We start from the raw sequence: 24,937 nt of genomic DNA, 5'->3' as shown, positions 1-24,937 counted from the left end.
TGTTTGTGCCAAGCCATACCCTTTCCTTCATGTGTTAGAAACACCTATCTTCAGTTTAAATTATTGTCTTTTCTGCAGAAGGCTTTAAAGACAAGAAGAAAACAGGGGAAAAAAAAATATAATAAACAAGGTAGGGAGAGAAAGAGGGAGATTAAGACAGGAGGGAGGAAAAAGAGAAGTGTACAAGCAGAAGCAGAGAAAAAATTTTTTAAAAGAGAAAAGGTGATTGCAATAATGAACCCCCCAGTGGGCAAAAACCTGCCCTAGATTGTGAGAGTCACTCCAAGCATCTCCAGCTCCAGGAATCTGAGACACCAGGCTGGGCTACTTTGTATGCTTCCTGATATGCCAGTACCAAGATTGCACTGTGAGCTCCCAGCTGCTTCACAGCAGTGCTGGTGATTCAGTTCTGGGAGCAGAACCAAATATTTGCCTGTGTTTGTGTGTAAAATGCATTCTGAGTTCTTTTCTTTTCCTCTGTGCAAAACCTTAAGGTGGAAAAAAAATTCTTGACAATTAAAGCTAAGAATAAACTGTCTTACTAATATTCTGTAATCTTTTTGATCCTGTTGGGGGCAAAAAAGAGGAAAGGTCTTTTCTGCAGAAATAGAATAGAACAAGGTATTATATATCGAGTTATGCAATGACTGCTCTGCTAAATATGACTATAATAAAGTAATAAAAATGATAAGAATATGTCCGTGTTACTGGCTGGGTGGAAAGCCTGCTTGTCTAATACTGGAAAACAAATTAATGGCAACTAACTGGAGTTAGTCAGCTCAAATGACTTAAGATGTAGAGCAAAAATATTGTCCATTTGGCCTTTGATTTCTGGATTACACTCATTTGACATTTTCAAGCTTTCTGCTACAGCTGAGGGACAGAAAACTGCTCTCTACTTTGAATGAAAGATGAGATTCTTCTTCAGTTTGTTGAGTTTTGGGGTTTTTTTTCAATAGCTGGAACTTTTAAAGAAAACAAGTGTAGAGACACTCACAGGAAAATTGCATGAGACGGCAACATAGAGTTTCATTGTTATTCTGTTGTTGGGACCAGAAGGAGCCATTTTCAGCATGTACACCCAGGATTTTCCAGTCATGGTGATCTGCACACCCCCTGCATATTTTTCAGCAGAGATAAAGTTCCCCTTGGAGCAAATTTAAGACTACAAATAACGTTTTTCTTATTTACCTCAAGTAGCTTCCTAACTAGTACCCCACAGTTCCATGGAGCACAGGTTGAATGCAACAGTTTTGGTTTATCTTCCCTTCCTAACAAAACCCCAAGACTTTCCAAGTGTAATTCTTCACTGAACAAGTTTTTATCTTTCCGATACACACTTACATATGCATTTCATACACATATACTTCTATATATATCTCCATAGTTTGCCAGTTTCAAGTTTTATAAACACCAATGCTGGAGGATTCTTACTAGAATTCTTACTAGTTTTTCCAACAATTAATTATTTTCATTCCAAAGAAACATGCCCTATGTTAAGTTTCAACAAATAGGAAAAACTTCCATATCACTTATTATGCGTATTTCTGCTGGAGAATTCCCCACTGTTAAAGTATTTTTTCCTTCTGTACATGAAACTTTTTACCAATGTGAGTGATGTCCTGTGTGAACACCAGAAGAATGGAAGAGAAACACAACATTATTCCCAGCAGGAAGAGGAAACTTCCTATCTTTGGTGGTTTTTTGGTTCTATTTTCCCCTTTCTTATAGCGGCAGCTGCAGAGCTGTGAGATGTTTATGTAAAGAAGCATGTAATTGTGTCAGCTTCTAAAGAAGAGTATAGACTGCTTGAAGAACCTGTTGAAAGAGAACCAGTGGCATGAGAGAAACATGCAAAGCCACATGTAGCAACAGAGTCATCATAGATTAGAGGAAAAAACAAGTTGAATAGGTAACAGCCAAGCTGGTGAACTGCCAGTCTTTGTCTCTTAGCAGTGTGAAAGACTGAGACATGCCTTACATCCATCACAATAACCGAGCTGATATACCGAGGGACCTGTTCTGTTTTCAGGTACTCTTTCCTGTGCAAGTCATGGAGGTGTTCACTGTTGTAATGCACCAGATTACACAGAGGATTCATCCTTCCTGTTCGAGAAAAAACTTGGCATTTTGTGTTGTTTGGAGTGTGTGTCAGTCATTCTTTGTGTCCTCCTACAATCCCAGAGTACACATTGATGCAAGCTGGTGTTGCTAGAACCTGTTGAAAGAGAACCAGTGGCACGAGAGAAACATGCAAAGCCAGGTAAAGTCAGTGCTAATTTATACCAGCAGAGTCTTTTTCCTTCAGTTTTGTATTCAGGGAAGCTGAATGAATCACACGCTCTTACTTTTGATCTTTAGGTACTATCTTATTGTACTTACCTAATTATTTAAACAGTTTATCTATCCTGAGTACTTTTCTAAACATTAATAAAACCATGCTAAACCCATGAAGGATTATCATCCTAGATACTCAAGAGAGCTGGAGAGACCACAGCTGGGATTTAAAAAAGTTTCTAGTTCCTAGACTAAATGACTTTCCTGAGGACACAAAACAAGTTCATCCAGCAAGTGAGGGAACTTGAAGAATTCCTCAAATGTGAATCTGGATGGCTTTTGGGTATCAATCTGTTCAATGTTTCTCTGAGTTAGTTGGGTCTGGGTTAGAAGCAAAGTTCATCATTTCATGGAAATACGTTGGATGAAACATAGATATTTTCAGCCTACAGAAAACTTCTACGGTGACCTGGAATAAAGGATTTTGAGGACCAAAATGGCAGATGCTGTCAAGGAAGTTTTGTGGGACCATGTTTTCACCAGCATGTGTTTGTGAATCTAATCTCATAGGCTCACAGCTCCAGCTAACTTAAAAATAAATGCATTCATGTTCCCAAAAGGCTGAAAGAGATTTTGGGTGATAATTGCCATTTCTGTACGTTGTATGCATGCAGGGCTTTCCCCCCCAATGCTTTAGGACTGTCCTATTTTTGTTTTAGTTAAAGTAAAAAATATGGTCTCACATGTGAACCATATTACTGTACTTCCATTATCACACTAAGACATAATAGTCATAGATAATAAATTTCTCTGATTACCTTTACCAGATGGTGTGAAAGATGATACAGCGCAGGGACCTACTCCTTAAACATACTAAAGCAACATATAACTTTTAAAACAAAACCAGACAGTACAGAAACTAAATTGAAACATCCTTTATGTGTCCATGTTATATGGACAACTAAAACAGCACCAGAGACTTAGTAAATGCATAAGAAAGATCATCTCTCCCAGGAAGCATCTCATAGATTTATGTTCATTCTGACTGTCAATTAGGATCTTCTTGTCCTTTCTGGTTTTTGTTTTGTTTTGGTTTTTTATACTATAACACAATAAATAAAAACTTTGGTTAATTCAGCTGCATTCAAAATAAAGTCTGCACCTGGCTAAAAAAAGGTGCATATTTGTTTTGAATGGTACTGAAGAAAGAACAGGAGGACTCAATCTCTTCTTAATCATGGAGCAGTGTCTAAAATTCGGGAAACAAAACCAGAAATGGGTCCCCAAAATAAGGAAGGGAACACAGTGACTCAAATGCACCAAAGTGAAAGGACGCCTGTCCAGTGATTGAATTTGGTAAGACTGGATGAAAATCTTTGTGTTCAAATTTTAATCAAATAGAGCACATGGTTTTTAAACTTTCCTTTGAAAGCTAATGAGGAATGCTTAGTTATGCTTCTTATTTTGGTGGAGAGTGGACAGAAATGATCATCATTGAGTTAAAGGCACATGTCTATTTTCTCTGTGATGTAGGAAGACTATACTCTTCTTTGTGTGTAGCAAACCAGCAGAAATCTTTGAATTTGTGGCCTTTCCTGCCTCCCAGCAGATGTCACAAACTATGTAGATCTCCTTCTTACCAGCTCTGAGTTGTTATATCATTTGAAGTTTGAAAAAATTATCTTCCGACTCCTACACGAGGCATTATATAACAGATATTGTGCAACCACATGTGTCTTCTTCCCAGTTCTTATATCTGCTTCTTGCTGCTTTTTTTTTTTCCTTTTCCTTAGACCTGTTTGAATCATTTGTGGGATTTGTCAGAAAACACAAAGCATTTTTGCCTTTTTTTTTTTTTTCAGTTCTGGCTTCAGAAGAAAACTGAATTATCAACCTAAATATTTGCTGAAGAAGAAAAGGTGTTTGACATGTTTGTTTTCCCAGAAATCTGCATTAAAATCACCAGTCTAGACATTTTATATGTCAGGCTTGATGGATAGTAATTTTTCTCTGAGAAATAATAAAAAATTACACTGCAAATGAAAATATACCAAGCTGTGTTTCTTATTTGTCTGAAGAAGAAGATATCTTTTTTAACCTTGCCAGACAATGAAGGTAGTTGAAGAGCATCATTATTAGTCTTTGTGAGTTTTAATTGTTACTTTAAACTCAGTGTATGTTCAAATCTCATCATGAGCTTGATGACAGTGTCATGATAGTATAGAAAGGTTTGTATACCTATGACTTGGTGGATATCTCTGACCTGTTCTGTTTCTCTCCCATAAAAAATATAGCAATCCATAATTTCAAATATGCTAGAGTCCTATCCAGACCTACCTTTCTTTAGTTCATTATCATGTAATTCTTCAGGATGAGGATAATGAGGGGTCTTCCATCTTCTTGTTTCTTTTGTCTTTCCTTCCTATTTCTTTTTGAGGTTTTCCAAGTAATGCCTCAGGCTTCTGTCTTGCAATCATATCACTACATTTAACCACAAAACTTTCTCAACTGCATGAGTTGAATTGCTTTTAGGCAGAGGATAATGAGTTTCTTCTCCTGTCTTGGCAACAGGGTTTGGAGTTGCTTTCTGATGCACAGGTGTAAAACTCTATGCAACTTGCTCATGAGAGGAGAGAATAATATCATCTTGAAAACTGTACAAGGATGGGTATCTAAGGATCTGGAAAACCAAATTACTCAATTTGCTTTCCCTCACCTGATATTTTATTTATGCTAATGCAGATCTAGACTTTTACTATAATACGTTAGGTAAATAGCCAATCTAGTAAAGCACTGTATCTCTCTCTCCTTTTTTTTTTTTTTTTTTTTTTTTTTTTTTTTTTAAAGTCTGATTTGCTTGTTACTGGTTTAGAAACTACAACAGAGAGATCTGGTCCTGGTCCAAACCAGTCACAGAAGTGATGACCCCTAGAGACAGCAGTGAGGTAAGAGTGAGTAGGACTAGGAAGGAAGGAGCTTATCAATGACTCTTTCATTTTAGATTTCAAAGTACTTTTCTGCAGTGAACAGGTCAGTCAGTAAAAACATTTGGTAATTTCCCTACTTTTCCTCTCTTTTCATATTCTACATGGAAAATAAATTAAGTTTACAAAACAGAAGAAAACATAAACTTAATAGCAGAAATAGCAGAACAACATCACCCTCAAGTAAAAAACCAAAATAACTACAGAATCTAATTTTTCTTAAATTATGTTCAGAATTTAAAAATTAACATTTCTGCTGGGAACCTGTTTGAAAAGTCTTATCTGCTGGAAAAAATAACAAAATAGTCACAAAAAGATGTGAGGACTGAGCCCACAGGCCCCACATTTATTTTGTGAGCAGCGTGCTTTATGCTGCCAAAATAATTTTCAATACCATTTTAAGTAACTTAGCTTCTTAGAGATGATACAATGGGCATCTTTCAGCTACTTAGTAATCTGAAGTAATGTTTGAGATGTTTTGTAGTACACTTAATAGGCAAACCATTTTTTTTTCCATAGCATTTTGAGGAAGATCCCTATTCTAGTTGTTACCAGCTTCAGGACCTTAAGCAAAACCTTTTTGACAGTTTGATCAAAGCTGCAGCCTTGCTGAATTGCATGACCAGGGTAGCAAAACTGAATTCCCTTTTATATTTTTCAAACAGTGCTGTTCTAAGAATACTTAACTTTCAAATATAATTTTCATACGTATTCTAAATAACTAGCAAAGATCTGGCCTCATCCTTTCATAAGCAAAACCAGCTTTGACATTGATCTTATTGGAGTTGGAAAGCTGGTGTAAGTTAACTCTGGACAGAGGACTAAAAAACAAATTAACAAAAGGTGGTAGTAAGTAGTTATCCCTGTCCAGAGTTTTTTATTGTTTTTTACACACCATTTGCTATGTAGCAGTTCCTGACAGAAAATAACACATGTCCTAAGATTCATGAAAACTTAATGGACCTTGATTTCAAAAGCACAGAGATAAAAATAGATGCTGGAAGAATATCTTAACATAGAATGTTTTGTTAAAACCTCCTTTGTCTCACAAGATAATATCTTACAACATGAATTCTGTCCTTGTTTTCTGTTAGCTCCATCCTGCCACATTAATTTTTAATGACTCTTTATTCTATTTTTGCTGACCTGATTAGTACACTTTCATTTTCCAGTTTCAGAAGATCGTGTAGAAACAACCTGCAGATGACATCCAGTTATCCAGCTACCATCCAGTTGCTGGAGGGACTATGTTGATAGGGCTCTCTTCTTTCAAAATCTTTCAAACTGAACATGATGAAACCCCACTGCCATTCTGTATGACTACAAAAAACCCACAGGTGATGTAGATGTGGGTGAAGATAACTAAATATTGGCACCTGTCAGTGAACTGGAAGGAACAAATCATCTGATCAGGTAAAAAAAGGATAAAAGAAAGAAAGATAAAAAGAATTGTCCATGGTTACAAAGTTGTTCACTGACAGTATGGGTGGGTCAGGCACCATAGTATCTTTCTCCCCTCCTGCTCTGTTTTTCTCTCTGACATCGTCCACCTAAATTTATGTAAATTGGACAGTGACAGAGATTTTCCTCCTCCTAGGGTGTGAAAATTTTTCAGATTTTACCATGGCGCTCTATCTTTTAATTTCATAGTATGGTAACAGTATAAACTTCCAAAATTCATTTAATGTGGACATTGGAGACTGGAGAGCTGTGTGATGAAAGATAATTTTCATGGCTAAGAGAAAGTATCACACCTTATAGTACAGCTATCCTAATAATAAAAAAATATATTGTTTCTACTTGGAATAATTAAATTAACTGTTTACTTAAATCAAAACCTCTGAGTTTATATATGCTTTGAAATCTTTTTAAACCAAGGCCTTTTATGAGACATTTAGTATTTACAAGATTAAGGTGTTTCTGCTTTCATGTAGAATAAAACTATCACTTAGAGAACACAGAGTTTAAGAATCTCCAGGGGGTTGTAGATCAGAGATTTTTTAAATTTAATTCCCTAGATCTTCCCCAAAGTCCTCTGAGTCATGTTTTGGATCAGCCTAAGAACTTGCTTTTGTTTCTCTGACGCTTCCCTGAAGCTTTAGAAGAAAACATGTCTATTTCTGTGCCATTTCCTACCTATATTACCAGTATGTAGGTTAAAAATATACCTGGACATCAGCTGTAAAGGGCAATATCAACGGGAGGTGGTGTGATTTTCAGGAGGGGAAAAAAATACCCACAACTAAAAACAGCAGAAAAAAATTCAAACTGGGTTAATATTATCCACCTTAGGTTAAGGACGGTTTGGCATACGTTCCTCAGACTTCATACTAACATTTCATTTTATCTTTATGTTAAGTGACAATCTCCCAGATTTAGCAAATTCATGTAGGGTAAAATACCATTTCACAGCAAGTGCCCTGGAGAATCATCTGGTATTGTATTTTAGTTAACAATGCATTTATTAGTAGATTTTGGACAATTGGCAGAGATGGGAAGATGTAAGTCAAGGAAGCTGTTTTCCACTGACCTAATACACGAACTTGATCGTAGCATCTGGCTACTCTATCACAGGTTCCCACCTGTAAAACTGACATAATGACACATATTACCTACAGACACATCAGCTAGTGCTTTTCCTCTGTCAGACACTTCATTAGCTTTAAATCCCTCAGTCCCAACACAGGAGCTCTGGATGGGAAATAAACACTGCCATGTGCTCTTGAAGGCATAGAAAATGTTAGACTGCCGACCTCCTTAAGCTGGAGTTGCATTCTCATTTCCTTTGTCATAGCTGTCTTGTACTAAACGAAAAGAATTAGAATTTAATACTAAGGATAACAAACAGACATTTAATTAGCTAAATGATGTATTTCTTCTGCCAAAGATTTGTTCCCACCTGTGTCTACATTCCATATTTTTGTTTACTTAAAAGAGAAAGACAGAGAGAGAAAAAGAAAGGAACTGAAAAAATCCATAGTTGACAAGAATACTTAACAGGATTTTAGCCATAATTTTCTTTCACCCAAAACCAGCTAAGAGCCCACCCTCAATGCATGAGCTTTTAAAAAATCTATGCTGTTACCTTTTTTTTTTTCTATTTAGGGAATTTATAAATGGTAAAAAGCAACTCACTGAATTCAATAATTTTTGATCAAGGCAGTAGTGTCTGTTATGGTCTCAGAATATAAATGGATGTCACTTTTATTTTTGTTTTTTTCAAACATGTAAACAAATGTAAAGACTTCATAAACACAGGATATTGGGGTTTATACCAGGACTGGAGCACGTAATTTTTAAAGAAAGACAAGATCTTCCCAAAGTAGCTCTATAAATGCACGTACCTACAGCACAGCTCTAGCATGCATCAACACCACATTTTGTATTCAGTGTGTTTTGTGCTGATCACAGCTTTCAGTCAGGTCAACCTCATCTGCTTTGTTTACTAAACACCACATGTATCACACCATGCCAGCTTTTATTGATTTGAATTTTATGCAATTCTACTGAATGCTACAAAATGTTGTAGCTGAGACTAGCACTTGAGATTAAAGCTGCAGAGAGCTGCATATAAGCAGCAACATTTTTAATAAAAAAATGTATTTATGTACTACTGTGACAACAGGCTAAATGGTCGATGAAGGCCAGGCTTTTGTTCTTAGCTGATGCTATGCTTTATATGATGTATCACCAAACTGGGCCTGGCCAAAATACGAAAATCATTGTCGAATTAACTAAACTCAGCCCAGCATCTTTTATCGTAGTCCTGTATCCTGCTAGCAGCTAAACCACAAGTATGCATGTTAGCTGCAGAGAGGGAGAATAAAAAATAAAATTAAAACTGAGGTTGTTTAGCACACTGGATGCAAAGGGATTCACCTGCTAAGGACCCCTAGTTCAAAGCCTGTAAGTGGTCATCACACCAGGGACATGACAAACAGCCACTTTAAGATAACCACAGATTTTTATAGAAGTTTGCAAGTTACTCTACTAATACGAGCTGTTGAAATTCTGTATCTTCCTGGATCTTACATAGTTCCTGGCTGCACAAAATCCCTTTTTAATAGTTTGTTGGCTAAAAAGCATTCCACTCTCAGAAATCTAACTTTCTTCAGGGACTCAGCGGTAAACTAACCACATTTCCCTTCCAGATGCAGCTGGGAAGGTAATCACAGAATCACAGAATGGTTAGGGTTGGAAGGGACCTCTGGAGATCATCTAGTGAATCACAGAATACAATAACAAATATAAAGTTTTAACGTAAATGTGAAATTACCTTTCCCCAGAGAATCTGACATCTGAAACCACTCTTATTATACCCCTGTCATAGAATCATAGAATGGTTTAGTTTGGAAGGGACCTTTAAGATCATCCAGTTCCAACCCCCTTGCTGTGGGCAGCAATACCTCCCACTAGCCCAGGTTGTTCAAAGTCCCATCTAACCTGGCCTTGAACACCTCCAGGGATGGGGCATCCACAACTTCTCTGGGCAATCTGTTACAGTGCCTCACCACCCTCACAGTGAAAAATTTCTTCCTGTTCTTCATAGAGTTTTAAGATCCTGAAATGGCTTTTCCCAACTGCTGGCAGCGTGACCCAGTGCAGGCACTCCTCTCTTCAAAGAAAGTTAGCATACATATACGAGTAACTCCACATAGAACAGAATGTGGTTATCATGTCATTGGAAAGGTAAATGCAGAACAAATTTTAAAAAGGTAAATCGCATTACTTGCAGCCCAACAGTACTAGTTAAAATTATTAGTTGTATTCACCTATATACTTCCTTCTGCTGTGCTAGTTTCTGTAACACCCAAGATTGATCCTTAGGTCAGAATAATAGCTCTTACACAATGCAAAAATTTCAGTATTTTAAGATAGCAGAGGTGTTCGTGAGAGTTATTATGAAATTCAAGCCAATCGAAAGACAAAAATTTATTTTCTTGTTAGAGCTATAATTTCTGTAGGAAAAAAAGTTGTATGTGTTCAAACCCAAAATTTATTACTGTGCTTAGAAACAAATCGTTTGGAACCAAAACTCCATTTTAAGTGAGCTTGAGCTAAATCTCTTCCAATTATTGTTTGGATTGCAGTCAGACATTACTTTCTGAAAACACGCTGAGTTTTAAGGCGTACTGACACCCTAAGTCCCTGGTGAACTGCAAAAGTCAGGGAGAGGACTGCTTTCAGCTGCACTTGTTGCATGTCATTGCTTGAACTGGTTTAGCCAAGATCTCTCCATATGAACAGTTCCACGTCAATCACCTGTATCATGATCATGATCATAAAGCTATAGTGGTGTCAGTTCCTCCCAATTGGGTAACCTTGTGTGACATACAAGTGTGTCGTAGTTTGTACTGTTTTTAATTAGATCCATGAAGTTACCTTAAGTTCATTGAGCTTAACTGAATTCAAGGAGAACTCCAAATTTCACTCCAAACTGTGGTGCCAAGTATAAGGTTTTACATCAGGGAAAACCAAGCAGCTCTAGAAGTAAAATGTATGGAGTTTCCATTGCACCACTTTTCCAAAGAACATCAATTTGTTTATTTATTTAGGGAAGCAAGGTATTGTCAGTCATCAACTCTGTAGTTTAATACCGGTTATTAGTGTCAGCATACAACCTGGAAAGAAAGAATCAGAAGCACATTTCCGAAGTGAGCTGGTATGCTCTGTACAATTTAGTTATCTACTTAAAGGCTCGGGGGCACAGAATGACCGGTGAGTATCCAACCCCCCTCCTGTGGTGTACAGTCTCCTCCATTGGAAAGTGCATTGGAAATCATGTCTGGAAACACTGGATAATTGCTATCTTGATGTTTTGTTTGCCCATCCTTTTTAAATCTTGCAACCATTGTGACCAATCCCCATGAAAATCCTTATGTTTCAAATTGGAAAGAAGATAGTTAAACAAAAAACACATCTCTCCAATAGAGCCAGAAAAATCACTTAATCTCTGCAGTTAAAGACAGTAGTCACTAAGATGCCTGCCACATTGGACCCTTAGGTAGCATAATCACTGCTCTGAGATTTTCTAGAAGCTATTTTACCTATGTTACTCTCCAAAATAGACCTTCTTTTAGGATTATCAGACAGACCACCAGCTTATATTCTTGTCTCATTTACACCTGGTCTCCTCCGTTGTGTTCCATTACGGAACTCAGAGCACGGCTTTCCTAACATAAAAATGAAATACAGGACACAAGCAAGGGACGTTTTTTGGGGTTTTTTTTGTGGAGACAGAAGATAGTGGAATGGGTTTGCTTACAACACGCATCTCTAGGTTAATTAGTGATAAACTAAAAATTGCTTTTCAGCTCAAAACCAAAGATTTCACTTCAAATTTCAGGTTGTATTAATCCTTCATTTACTTTATATTTTTAAATAAAACTGGATTTTAAAAACAGTTTTTTTACAAGGGCAACATAAAGTTCCATAGCATTTTTAATATACCATTTCAAAAATGTCCTCCCTACTTCTTCCCAAACAGTGGGAATAATTTTGCCTCCTCCAAGGAATTAAATTTGGAAAATATCTACCCACCTTTATGTAACTAAAATGGACAGTTAACCAAAAGTCCATCACAGTTGGGTAAGAGGAAAGTAGCAGCACTTTTTTTTGGCACCAAAAGATCTGAGGTGTTATTTGCATTATGGGCATAGCAACAGTAGGCATCTCAAAAGAATACAGTTCCCAAGAATGGTTTAGACACCAAATTGTGCTGGGAAAACAAGGGTATATTTTCAATCTATCCCTCACCAGGAAAGGCTAAGTTTAAAACAAGAAGCAGGTGGAGAAGCAGCCAATGGATATAGACATAGTCATGAAAGAAGGAAATAAGTTGAGGGACAGGAGTATTTGAGAACTGCCTATGATTTTGTATGACAGTGATCTGAGCTGCCAGTGATGTGATCCTAGGTTAGGAGATGTCTTACAAAGAAGATTCCATTTTCTGATTCTTACCTATTTTTCATTTGTAAATGACTGTACGGCACAATGCTTGTAAGGAAAACATATAACAAGAAAAATCTGATTAGAATGATGCTTTTATCTAAAGACAGTTATTCTAATACTTCAAATGTTAAAATAAATAAAGCTCCTAAATAATGTAGTTTTATTTTTTATTTGCCTATATTTCAGTAGATAGAGATTTTGATTTCAAAATAGGATCTTGTAATTATTAATGAAGATACTTTTTCCCCCTTTTCAGGGCTTGAAGATGAATTCTGTACCACCAAAGAGAAGAATGTTCATGGTCACAATAAATCTTATTGTGGCATCCTGGAGACTTCAAAGTTAATATGACTTATTTAGGCTCACTTCCAGCTCTTTTTTAGTTACTGATTTCTCTTACAGAAATATGCTCACAATCATTTCAAGAGGCATTTGCATTAAGCTGGGAGCCAGCAAAGCACTTAAGTTGGTGTACTTAATAAAATGCATCTTCCATTGAAATCACTGTGTCAGCCTGCAAGCTTAAAAATAAGCATATAGGCATATGCTTAACTGCTCAGATGAATTACAGCAGATCAGCAGTTTTATTATCACTGAAGTCAGTAGAGGTCCTCAAGTTTGTTATTTCTTTTCTCCATTTAGCCCATTGTTAAAGTGAAGCTTTATAATTGGAAGGTTTTTGACTGTGATTCAAAGCCAGACACAATCCATCACTGGAAGGATGTGGAACATGCAACCATTTGAGACAGTCACTTAGTTTTAACTTTTAAATAACAGTAATAGGTTTTTGCAAACAATCTTCCCTTTGACTGCCTGAGACAGTGATTTCTAGGCCAGCAGCTGCTTTCATGGTGTCACCAGTTGCTCTTTTTTTCAGCAGGTGAAAAATGGGTGCTGGATTACCTTCAGCTCAGCACCTACCTCCAAAGCTTTAAATCTGGCAGTGGCCTCTGTACAGCTGATGAGTGCAGTCATTCTGCATCAGTGAGATATTACTTATTTCGCAGTAGTACATTAATACCTTGCACAATATGTTAAGAGTTTCATGTATGTTAAGTTGACCGTTGTCCCTCAGTGATTACGGGATGGGCAGTTTGTGTTTTTGGAACAGAGCAAAGCAGATAAGAGGCTATCTGCCTTTCCAGAGTCTCGTGAAGTCACCTGAGCATCACCTAGTCCACAACTTCATGATGCTAAGACCCTCAGTCACACTGATTTATCTGAATCACTACTTTATCTCCGTGCTTTATAAGACTTCAGCAATACTAACGATGTCAAGATCATTGAAGACCTAATTCCCTATGAAAGCAGTTACCTGGAATAGGATTTTGCTTAATCTTAGACGCCTAGCAGTGAAATCAAGCTGCCTTTACCTGGTTACCTAACCAGGAACAGGATAAATCACCTTCTGGAGGTGCATCTATCCAGTGTCTACTGAGAGAGTTTATATAAAACATGTAAATCTAGACACAGCAGTGGCAAAATGAGTTAGCTGCAAGGCCAAGGCATAAAGAATGTTTAGATATTCAGCTTCTATCAACATGTTACGCAACCAGGTGTGCAATTATTTGGACTTAAAGGCACTTTTTGAGATATTCTTCTTGGCAATTAATTGGAACAAAGGTAGAGATGACTACAGAAAGAGAGTTTTGAGGTTTTTTTGCCTTTTAGACATAAAATTCCATACATCACACCGTATTTTTTATTCCATTACTCTTTTTTATGATGAAACATTGAATGCCACTGCTCTAGTGAGATTCTTGCCTTACAAGAGATTGAAATTGAAAAACATTAAAGTTTATAGGAATAATTCTTCAAATTATAATTGCCTTTCCGTACCAGAGATTTGTTTTTGTGTGAAGCTATCAAATATTTAATATCAGACCTTTACATAAAAGCAATTTTATTAAACAAAATGTAAAAATACAACTGCTTAAATTATTGGCACCAGTCCCTTGGAAGTTTGCTGGTAGTGCAATTACTGCTTATTTTTATCAGAGAAGAATAGAATAACTTTAGGAAATATATTATTTGATATTTTTCAATGTCATATAAATGTAAATGTAAACAAATCATTCCTGAAAAATAACAGTATGCAAAGAACAAAACAGTAGTTGCTAGTTTACAGCTGCAATATTCTCATTTGAGAAACAAGATGGAAAAAAATCTGTTGCATTTGTTTACCCACTCTGGCAGTGGCTGAAGACTCTATAAGACAGAATTATTTCTATGATGGCCAAATAAATCTTTTATATAAGGTCAGAAAGCTGCTAAACCTCTGTTTTAAGGAGTCTGATGCCCAAGTCTGAGATTGGTCCATTTTGGTCTGAGGGAGATCTGGAAGCTCTTTTGTTAAATTGTCTCAGGAAAAAATGCTCTGCACCAACTCACCTCTTTACTCCTGAGTCACAGTAGACCTACATCTTGAAGAAGGAAGCTTCATCATCATTTGGTAGTATACCATTGCTTTGTAAACTTGTAGGTCAAAACCAGCTTCTTTCATGTGAGTTTTTCAAGTGAGTGATTGGCAATTCTCAGCAGTGAGGTAGAGTCAAAAATCAGTCATTCCATTTTTCTTATACTTTTTTAAAAGTCTGGAGACTTTTTCATATTTCATGTTTTGGACATAACACATAGGAAAGAAAAATCACTTGCCAAGTTTGAAGTTTCCACGTGTTTTATATGTGAGACTTGAGTTCATATCCATGTACCTAATTCCAAAAAAAAAAAAAAAAAAAAAAAAAGAAAAGCTGATAATATTACAAAGAATAAAGTCATTCTGATTACAAGTCACTTAAAAGAGGGATTCTTCAATAGAAACTTGTGGCTAAATCCTAGGCTATCAGCATCTAGCAGGAAGCAATATGCTTCAGACGAGATGTACTGTAGGAGAAATGTTGAAAATGGTAGAACTACATCTTTCATTCAGTTTATAGATTGACCTTCTCATCAGACATTTCTCTTTGAATTAGGAAGTCTCCCCTTTCCTTCTAAACCCAGAGCACAGGTTGTCCTATTCACATATCAGGAAATGCCCTCTGAAAGTCTGGGGAATGGCTGCCTGGGCTGGACTTTTGGTGTGTCTGGCTGTGGGAGAGACATGCTTTTCGCAGCAAGGGCAAGGCGAACAAGTGGAAGGTTATTCGGCACTGTAGGTTTGTAAGGGACAAATACACCATGTTTATGCGTCCAGAGAATAGTAACACTGCCAGCCCTTGGACCGATTCCCAGCTTGCTCTACATCTCTTGTCTCATGAGGAACAACTTGTTTTGCTTCTCTTAATTTCTGCACATTGTCAAAGCTGTGAGTAAATGGCTCAGCATTGGCTTGAGGTTAAGCAAGTGACAGCGGACATGGAAAACTTCTGGGCATGACATAAGAAATTGCTCGATGTGACAGATAATACAAGATGCTGACAGAAGTTACAGACGGGGCCATGAGGGATGATTGTATTTCATAGGTGATTAGGGAGGAGTTATGTCAATAGCTGGGCAAATGTCACAGGAGGATGTTATTGGGGAACTTTTGAGGAAGAAAACCTTGTAAGAAAACCTCAGTAACCATATCAGTAATACTGTGCAGGGTCAGATTGTTTAGGTAACCATATCAGAAATAACAAACTCGGATATGGAAGTAGCAAAACTGGTACCAATGGGGGAAAAAATAGTTAGAGTAGGTTGATTATTTGAGAAGAGACTGGTGTGGAGAAAGGGAGGTACAAGGACAGAGAAAAGGAAGCAAAGAAATATGAAAAAAGGATTAATAAGGTATGAAATAATACTGATGAGGCCACCCAGGGGTAAAACAACCTGCTTTCCTGGTTAGGAAGACCATGGCAGGATCCTGGCTAACACAGTATCCAGACAGATGGAAGGAGCATCCCACTGTCACCCTGTCAGTGATACCATCATTTCCTAGCGTGTGCAGTGTATAGTGCCTGTGTTAAGACAACTGTCTTCCGAAGTGGTGGGCTGTGCTGAGCTCTGCGCTTCACAATGCTTCAAGTAATCAGAAACAAGTTTGCTGCACAATGAGAGGAACCATAGATGAGGTAGCTATTAGGCTTTGTATATTGATAAGTTTCTTTTTCCTCTTCTTATTATTATTCCAGTGCTTTCTATTGTTTCATGTGGTAGCACTGCAATATTTATAAGCTATATTGACCGCTCACATTTTTTTTTGTGCCATACATCAGAACCCATCACAACTAGAACATTAATTTGCACTGTCAAGTCAAATGCACGCTTAGAAAAACGAGATATTAACAAAATCAACACCTCAGGCTGTATGTGCCTATACTCAGAGTTGTGTAACACATTGGCTAAGTTGCTTGCAATTCTAGCTCTTCTTGCCTGCAAGTTTATACATTATTTTTTTTGTTATAGAGCAACAGCAGCAAGGATTCTTCCTAATGCCTTTCATAGTTCAATTTAATGTATATATATAATAAAAAACCCCTACATGTGTAAACTGGAGAACTGAGAGTACTGTGGGCAGAGATAGACAGCTAAACGCATCCTATTTTAAACTAATTTCAAAGATCAAAGCTTCTAGCCTTTCTGTTGATTTTGATAAGCAGAGTCAAAACCAGTAAACTGGTTAGGAAGACAATGGCAAAATGAAGTCTTAAAATCAAAAGGGATGGTTAAAAGACCAAAACTTGTGTTGATGAGATTCTGTGAATTTGAACCTGAAGTACCTGATTGTCTGAGACTTCTGCTCTGTATATAGGGGAAATATTTTTAAATAAATCAACCATATTTTCAAGAATGTGGAAAAGATACAAGACTTGGTTCCAGACTGAGATGTCTATGTCAGTGCCTGAGTTTAGCAGATCACTTCACTCAAACAAACATAGAGGAAAGACTTTAAAGGAGTTAAGGGCGCTGTAACTTGTACCCTCCTCCTTTAGCCATTCCACTAGCATAACCTGAAGAAAGGCAGGGTCATCTTGGGATAGCTGTATCATTCCTCTTCCCTATACTCTCACCTTCTCTTCTCTCCTTTCCACTTAGTTTAGCAGCACTGTGTCCTAACAGTCAGATATTTGGCTTCATTGTATTCTCACGGTTGAGGTTCACTGCAGTAATTTTAAGTTTTCTTCAGCTGGAAGTTTACGTGACATTGCTTGCCTGAACGGCTTTCCTCTTATTGAGTGAAACTCTTTCTTTATGTCTAATGACCTGCCAGACACACAGAAAGCTGTTATTGCTTTTTAGGTGTTGCATGCAGAATACATGAGGTGGTATGCATTTCAGTCAATGCAAGTTTGTAATTAACTCTAAATAGTAAAATATTGCAGTCCACTGTGAGTGAGAATCAAATACTTACACACTATCCTGTTATATATTCTGAATATATAATCTTAGCAAATGCATTCTAGACACATATTCTAACATATTTTAAATGAGATTTTAATATCCAAACTTTTACAATTGAAATATCTATTTTTCATAAGCCTTGACTTGGAAAGCTAAGCGCCTTAAGTCCCTGTCAATTTGTCAGGAGCTGATGTGCACTTCACTTTGGCAAACAAGCTTCTTGGTTTTCGACATGTGAGTATACTTTAAAAGGTAGAAAGTGACACTAAAAATAAATGCAAAGTGAGCAGCTGGTAACTCTTTGGATCCTGGAGTATTCTCTTTCCTACAATTTTGCCCTGAAGCACTCATATGTGAAAAAAATACAACTGCCCTGAGAGATGTGACTGGATCCCTTTGACACCCTCCCACAAGGTGGATGCTCTAATAAGCCAGTCAGTCAGTCCTGTTGTCTGTGGTCCAGATATGCTCAAAGAACACATTGAAATTGGAATACACGCTGTTGTCTCACTGATTCTCCATTCCTTAATTAATAGGTTTATCAGAGGGAAATAAGGGATGAACATAGGTCTCCCACTGACCAGTCAATGCTGTGCATAGAAAAGTCTCTTCTCTCCAGCTGTATTTAAAAGGGTAGAGCAAATTCTGCTCAACTCTTTTTGAAAGGAAGCGTACCTTTTACATTTAAAGTATACCTTATATTTATCTTTACAGGACTCTCACAGCAAATATGAAACCAGAAGTAGTACATACACTTCTACAGCACAGAGTATTACACCTAAATCCCAATGGCTTCACACATTCATTTCCTCTCTTTGGAGTAAGCATTAACTAGTCTCAGGATTTTCCATCTACCATGTTGGGAACATCAGATCCTTTTCCACAGCACCCAGTTGTCTTGGTACTATCCAAATCTCAGAGTTCAAGTATTTCTGCTAAGTCAAAACATCTAATTCTCTTCCAACATCTGGACTGTCAGGCTGCAAGCCAGCTCCAAACTGCGAGCTAACTAGTTCGACTGGTTCACTTGAACTCACCACCCTGTTACGAGCACAGCTAGTTAACGGGAGGCAAAGAAAGCCAGCATGTTACCTTAACAGAAGTGCATTGGTGTGAATAACACGTTTCCAGCTCAAAGATGGCTTGTGCTCATCCTGCTTGAGTTTAGTCTGCCTCAGCCTACCAGTACAAAAATGACTTTCTAAGGCCATTATTGTTATAGTACATCAAGTCCTCACTGTCACACTTTTTTTTTTTTTTTTGACAGCTGGAGAGATAACATAAGCTTTCTAGCCAAAGAACTAAAGAAGTGAGGACAAAAGACTAATCTTTCTGCTGAAGAACTCCCTTTTTGCCAGACCTACAGAGAATTTTCTCTACTATTCCTGCCCTCAATCAAGAGGTCAACATTGCTATGACCCTATGCATGCTGAGCTGTTCTCCCACAGATTTAAATAAAACGCCGCAAAGAAAATTCTGAAGTGGAATCACAGACCTCAGGTGATTCTTTCTTTTTAAAGTTAGTATTTAGATAAGTACTGCAGACTTTAATTGTAAGAAGGTGAAGGTATTATTGTGAGGTCTTGACATGAAAAAGCTGTCTATGGATTTAGAAGGCTAACTTTAGTGACATATCAACTAAGGATGACATATGCAAAGAACAGTAAAGAATAACTCATTTTATAGAAGAATAATAAGAGGAGAATCAATTGTGATGCAGTACTAAACTTGAATTTGGAATATGGTTCATCTTTTAAAAATCTGCACAAAGGTGATACAGCTGCTATAGAACGGAAGTCTGCCCTTTTGGACATGTAATTAAGTCATCCTTACTCTATCGTCTCCATTGTAAAACTTCCATTTAAATACAACACATCTAGGCAGCACACACAGAGAAATAAAAATCCATAAGGAATAAGTCGCAGTAGTAACACTGGATATCTGCGGGATATTTTGACAGGTGAATTTTATCCAGGTTGGGAAAATTAATATAAAATGAGCTCCTGTTTTCAGAAAGAGTTCTATTAGCTTTCATTTTTGAACCTGAGCCTATGTGGTAATGCATTAGTGATGGTTTTGGACTCAGCCGTTCTAGTGAGGGATGCTGGCTTTATCCACAGCTATCAGAATAAAAATCCATCAGTGGAGGCTGGAGTCAGTGAAGTTGTTTAGTTAGAATATAGTCCACTGATTTAGTGAAAATATATGCTACTGATTCCTTATTATTAATAATAATAATACCAGAAGCAAGGCTTTTATTATAAACATACAGCCCTGTGTAAAACAGAAAAGGTTATCTTATTGAAGGGACTGGCTTGAAATAATGAAGGTACCATAAAATTACTTGACAAGGCTGCTAGTTGAATGTCATTGAAAATGACTTGTTTATCTTCTGTTAAAGAGCTTAATTAGAAAAGTTTTTTTCCTCCAGGACCCCAGGGTCAAAATTTGCATAATTATCTTTTTTTTTCAGCAGCTGTAATTATTAATCTTTTATACCTCAGTCATGATAAACATGAAAAAAAACTGGAAACACATCTGTAATACAGTGTTGAATTATGTCCATTATAGAGACTTGTGTTCGGTATTACATCTGACTGCTTGTAGTACCCAAAACTGGTGACTTACAGCTGAATCAACTAACATGTTATAAAGCATGAAAAAAAAAAAAAAAAAAAAAAAAAAAAAAAAAAAAGAAAATATTTCCCTTCAAAATGAAGTCAAATGACCACCATCACTGCAATTTCTGTCCAACATGGATTTCTTTCTGGTACAGATTAGCAACGTTTTTTTCAGGGGCACTGTTTGAAAGCAAAACCAGTGTGCAAGGATTATTTATCTAACTGTAACTTAATGTACATCTTGGAGACAGAGACAGGAATATGAACTAACCTGAAATCTAAATCCCAGATGAAAACCATGACCAAAACCTCACTTGCCTAGCCATTGCTGGCTAAGGTGCCCCTTCTGCTTGCAATGTGCTTTCTAAACGTTATTCACAGATATGTCTATAGTTAACAGCCTCCTACAGTTTTACTCCTGCTAGTAATGTACACTCCCTTTCCCCCAAAACAACTCAAATGTGAATCTCCAGACTGATCAGATGTGATTCTGTTCCATTCTTCTAATATGGGCGCTACCAAAACCCAACATGAATATGTTACAGTCAGTAGCCCAAAGACAGTGTAAGTTCTTTCCTTCTAATTAAGAAGCTGTGCAAGTCTTACAACTCTCTAATTCTGTGTCTGAATCAAAACCTCTTCATTAAGGGCTTCTAAAAAATGAATTCATCTGCAGCTGAAAGAGCTGAACCATGGAAATTTAGGACCAAAAATGATGTGGGGCCTGCAGTAATTATTAGGCACCTAAGACAGAAACGACTGTTTGGAAAGCTCTGTGGCAGAAAGTCTTGCTAACCTTTCATATCATGAAACGTGCAGAAATAATAAAGGCTCTCAAGACATCTGCAGCTCTTGAGCTATGAGTTGTTCATCCCGAAACAGACAGTACTAGTATAAGGTACATTGCAGTGCACCACTGTTTTTAAACTAGGAGAGCGGGGAGAGTTTGCTTGAAAGGCAGAAAATAATTATCTGCTTCTGCAAGAAGTTTTCTGACTAGCTATGATGGGCAGACAGACCTCAGATGCTAAAAAGGAAAGTTACATACCCTGCCCTTTGTATTTCCCATTGCCCAGCTCTTTATGAAGTTATGTTGATCGTGTTGCATTTCTGTAACCCCCAGTTTAGCCGGCTGAATATTCTGGATACCATTTGAGTGATCTGCAGGGACGTTAACTGATGCACAGATTCTCAACAGAGACTGAACCATATTACTACACTCTTTTGTGAAGGGACATGGCTTTGCTAGCTTAGGGTTCAGGACCACATTAATGCAGCTGCTGGTACTATCCTAATATCTCTACATAAGGCTCTACATTTGTCATTAAACTGTCCCAAATTAGGCTGTTGTTACCTCAGATATTTGTGTACCAGAACACATTTTACAGCCTACACATGCAGAATCTTTTCAAACACTGTATGAAAAACCTGTATACTCAATAAAGCATCCCGGATTTCATTGTGAGGGCCAGACACTTAGCAGTTTGATGCTCCAATGCACAGTTTTTAGGCACCAAAATCTTTACTGGATTCAGGTCTAAGTAATTAATTGAACTAAAAGTTTAATATTAAACTAGTTCTTTAGCTATTGTATATACTCTTCATTCAAGTGCAAATCATTACCCTCACTGTACCTATTTTACAAAGGCAGAGAAAATATTTCTTATTCAAGCTTTAAGCAAAAATGCAAATTTGAGAACACCACTTAGACTTCTTCCCAGCCTTAGGACTTGTTTGATGCATAATGAACCCCTACTTCAAATATAACTTTTCATTTAGAAAACACTGTAGCCACATTTTCTTGTCTGAATTTATAATATTTTTCATTTAAAATACAAACCAAAACAAGAAGATGTTTGACCAAAGTCCTGTAGGAATGGCAGGAAAGAATTTTAAAGCACATTTTAAATTAATGTTTGAGGAGTTTGTGTTTCTTCTGATTTAGTTGATATCTGAGCATCAATTCCACAATGAGAATGATACAATTACAAGCATTAAAATTCCTGATTTTGAGACCAGCAAGATTGTATGAGCATTGTTCGTAGTTTCAACACTTGTTAAAAGAAACCAATGCAGTGTTAGTTTGTAAAAGTTTAAAAATTACATGACTAAATCTGTGAAATAGTTTGAGGAGCATTTAATCAATAGAGCATATAGGAAATTGTCTCAACATCTCTAACAAGAAAAATGGAATAAAAACTTAAATCTCATTGACACTCCCTTATGTCAGAGTGACTAAAACTCTGTCTTGTTTTGTAGCTAAGTTAAAACTAGCATTGTTCAGAACTAGGTGAAATCCTGATTCGATTAAACCAGGTGAGTGCACGAGATGACTGCCATGTGTTTCAGCATTTTCCCCTTTTAGGTTTCTCAATATCCAGAGGCTTTTGCAAGTTGTTTTCTAAAACCATGTATTGTTTTCTACTCTGAAATGTAATAATTTTCAGATATGCTAAGTGATTTAATTTTCCACCAGTATGACTGCAACCTGCAATTGTTCAGATGCTCTGTAAATTGGTTGGAATATATATTGATTCCTCCGCATGCAGATAAAAGTAAAAAGCTACTGCACAAGCCAGACCCCAAAGTCTCTAAGTCTGTTTTTCAGAACTCCTATGGGCCCTGTAGTATTCAGAGATTTATGACATAAAATTCCAAGTCAATTTACATGCATAATGAAGACAATGTATCTATAAAAGTACAGAATAGACAAGATCTTCTCTTGGTTGTGTCCTGGATAAAGCCTTTTGCCTAGATTCAGGCTGGTGTATGAATTGTTCTTCTCCTTGGGAATCTGCAGGATGAGGCTCCCTCCAAGGAGTCTTTTAACATCAGTCTGGACAGAATAGGCTATCTTAAAGTTAGGGTTTTCTACTGAAAATTTCATGTTGCCAACTAAGAAATCCAACAACAGCTTGTAATTGGTATTTTCACAGTACACTAACCCAGACACGATATATCCAGGAAGATCAATCCATGGAGGGAAACCAGACTGTAAAGGAAATTGGGACCTTGATAAACTTGAATCTGATTTTAATTTAGCATTTTGGAAAGACAAGTGGAGCTTGGCATTTTAACTTGCTAAATTTCAACAGAATCTAATTTCATTCTTTACTTCTGTGGGTCGTGTCATTTCATTCCTTTCTCCTGCCCCTTCTTTCCCTTCTTCTTCCATTAACATTTTGTTTCTAGTTGAAGGGATTATGTCCTGAAAATATGTAAAATAGTGTTTATTGTTTCAGTCCTTTAAAATAAGGAAGTTGGATATCTGAGCTCTGATTACAGACAACAAAGCCTATTCACTACAGCACAAAACTATTTAAAAGTTAAGACATAAATCCCTCCAAAAATTCAGTAGGGTAAAATCCACACCCCAGAAGTCTGAAGTAATAGTTGCTTTTTCCCTATAGACTCTTCTAAACATTGCTCTGGATTATATAGTTTTCAATAAAAAGACTTCAGCTAACATATATCTCGTATCGAGCCCTGTGAGGCTGCTTGAAACGCACAAGAGCATGTAGGCCCGTTCCAACAAAAACAGGCAAACAGGGAGGGCAAAAAACAAACTTGGTGGACTGTTTCCCAGCTGGTTTATGTCTATGTTTTCTAGCCCAGTGAAAGGTGGAGAAATGAATACATTTCAGAAAGGTACTCTCACAGAGGACAGGTTTGGAGGGACTCTTTCAGGTAGACTGAGAGTAATGTCCCCCAGCTCTCAGGGGGTGGGGGTTCCCCACCACAGGAATGGGGGTTTTCTGCTCAGTCTTGAGGAAACATAGTAATTAGAGAGATCAGAGACAGTCAGTGTGACCGGCTTGTTTTTGAGGAAGGCTGTTTTAAATTTTATTTAAGGGTCTTGGGACATAAGTATAAGTCAGCTCTTAAGGACTGGCTTTTCACCATATAAAATTTATAAACAGCTCCATAGAATAGGATACCTAAATGGAGAAAAGAAGAAAACTAAATATTCCCTGTCAAATAAAAAAAAAAAATCACTTTGAAAAGATAATTTCAAGAAGAGCAAGACAATAAACAGTACATTCATACTATTAGTCCCGGCTAAGGGAGGATAGTGAAACATCACCAAAATATAATTTTCAGCAGAGTTGTTACACATCTTGTTTAAAAGTTCATGATCTTAAAATCACAAGTTGATGACCCAAAGATTTAAGAATCTTTGGGTCTCATTTTTATGTGACTTGGAAGGCATCTAAACGAGAGGAAGAGCCTTATCAGTCAGGGGCATCCTATCTCTCATCTTTTCTATTGTTGAAGTCTTGGATATAACTACAAGAACCCTTTAAAAAAAAAGGTTTTCTGCCCTTCTCACCTCTTCTTTCTTCAAACAGTTGTGCAGATCTTAAAATATGAATAAAAACCCATGGGGCCAATTTTTCAAAACGAAGAGGTTGACTTCCACCTCTTGACTTTGTTAAGTCAGAGTTCAATGACATTCTTCTGAAGACAAGCGAATCCTGCTCCCACATGTGGATCGTGTGTATTATGGCGGCCAGAGGCCTGTACTCAGAAGCTGTCTTCCAAGAGGCGCTTTATGCTGGGTCTTTCAGAACTGCAGAAAGTCAAACGCCTATCCAGTTTAACGTATCATAATAATGTTAGTTTCAGCTAAGGAGTCACATCTTGCACTAGCTTGACTTCTACAACAATCTTTTCCTTAACTAGCTTTTGATTTGTGTATAAATAAATCCCATTAATACCACTGATTCTACACCAGCGCTTAAGAGCAGGATCTAACTTTTAGCTGAATTCTTCTGCACCATC

The sequence above is a fragment of the Charadrius vociferus genome, unplaced genomic scaffold (assembly GCF_000708025.1).
Source record: "Charadrius vociferus isolate BGI_N301 unplaced genomic scaffold, ASM70802v2 scaffold213, whole genome shotgun sequence".
Taxonomy (NCBI): Eukaryota; Metazoa; Chordata; class Aves; order Charadriiformes; family Charadriidae; genus Charadrius; species Charadrius vociferus.
This window is presented reverse-complemented; position numbering follows the sequence as displayed.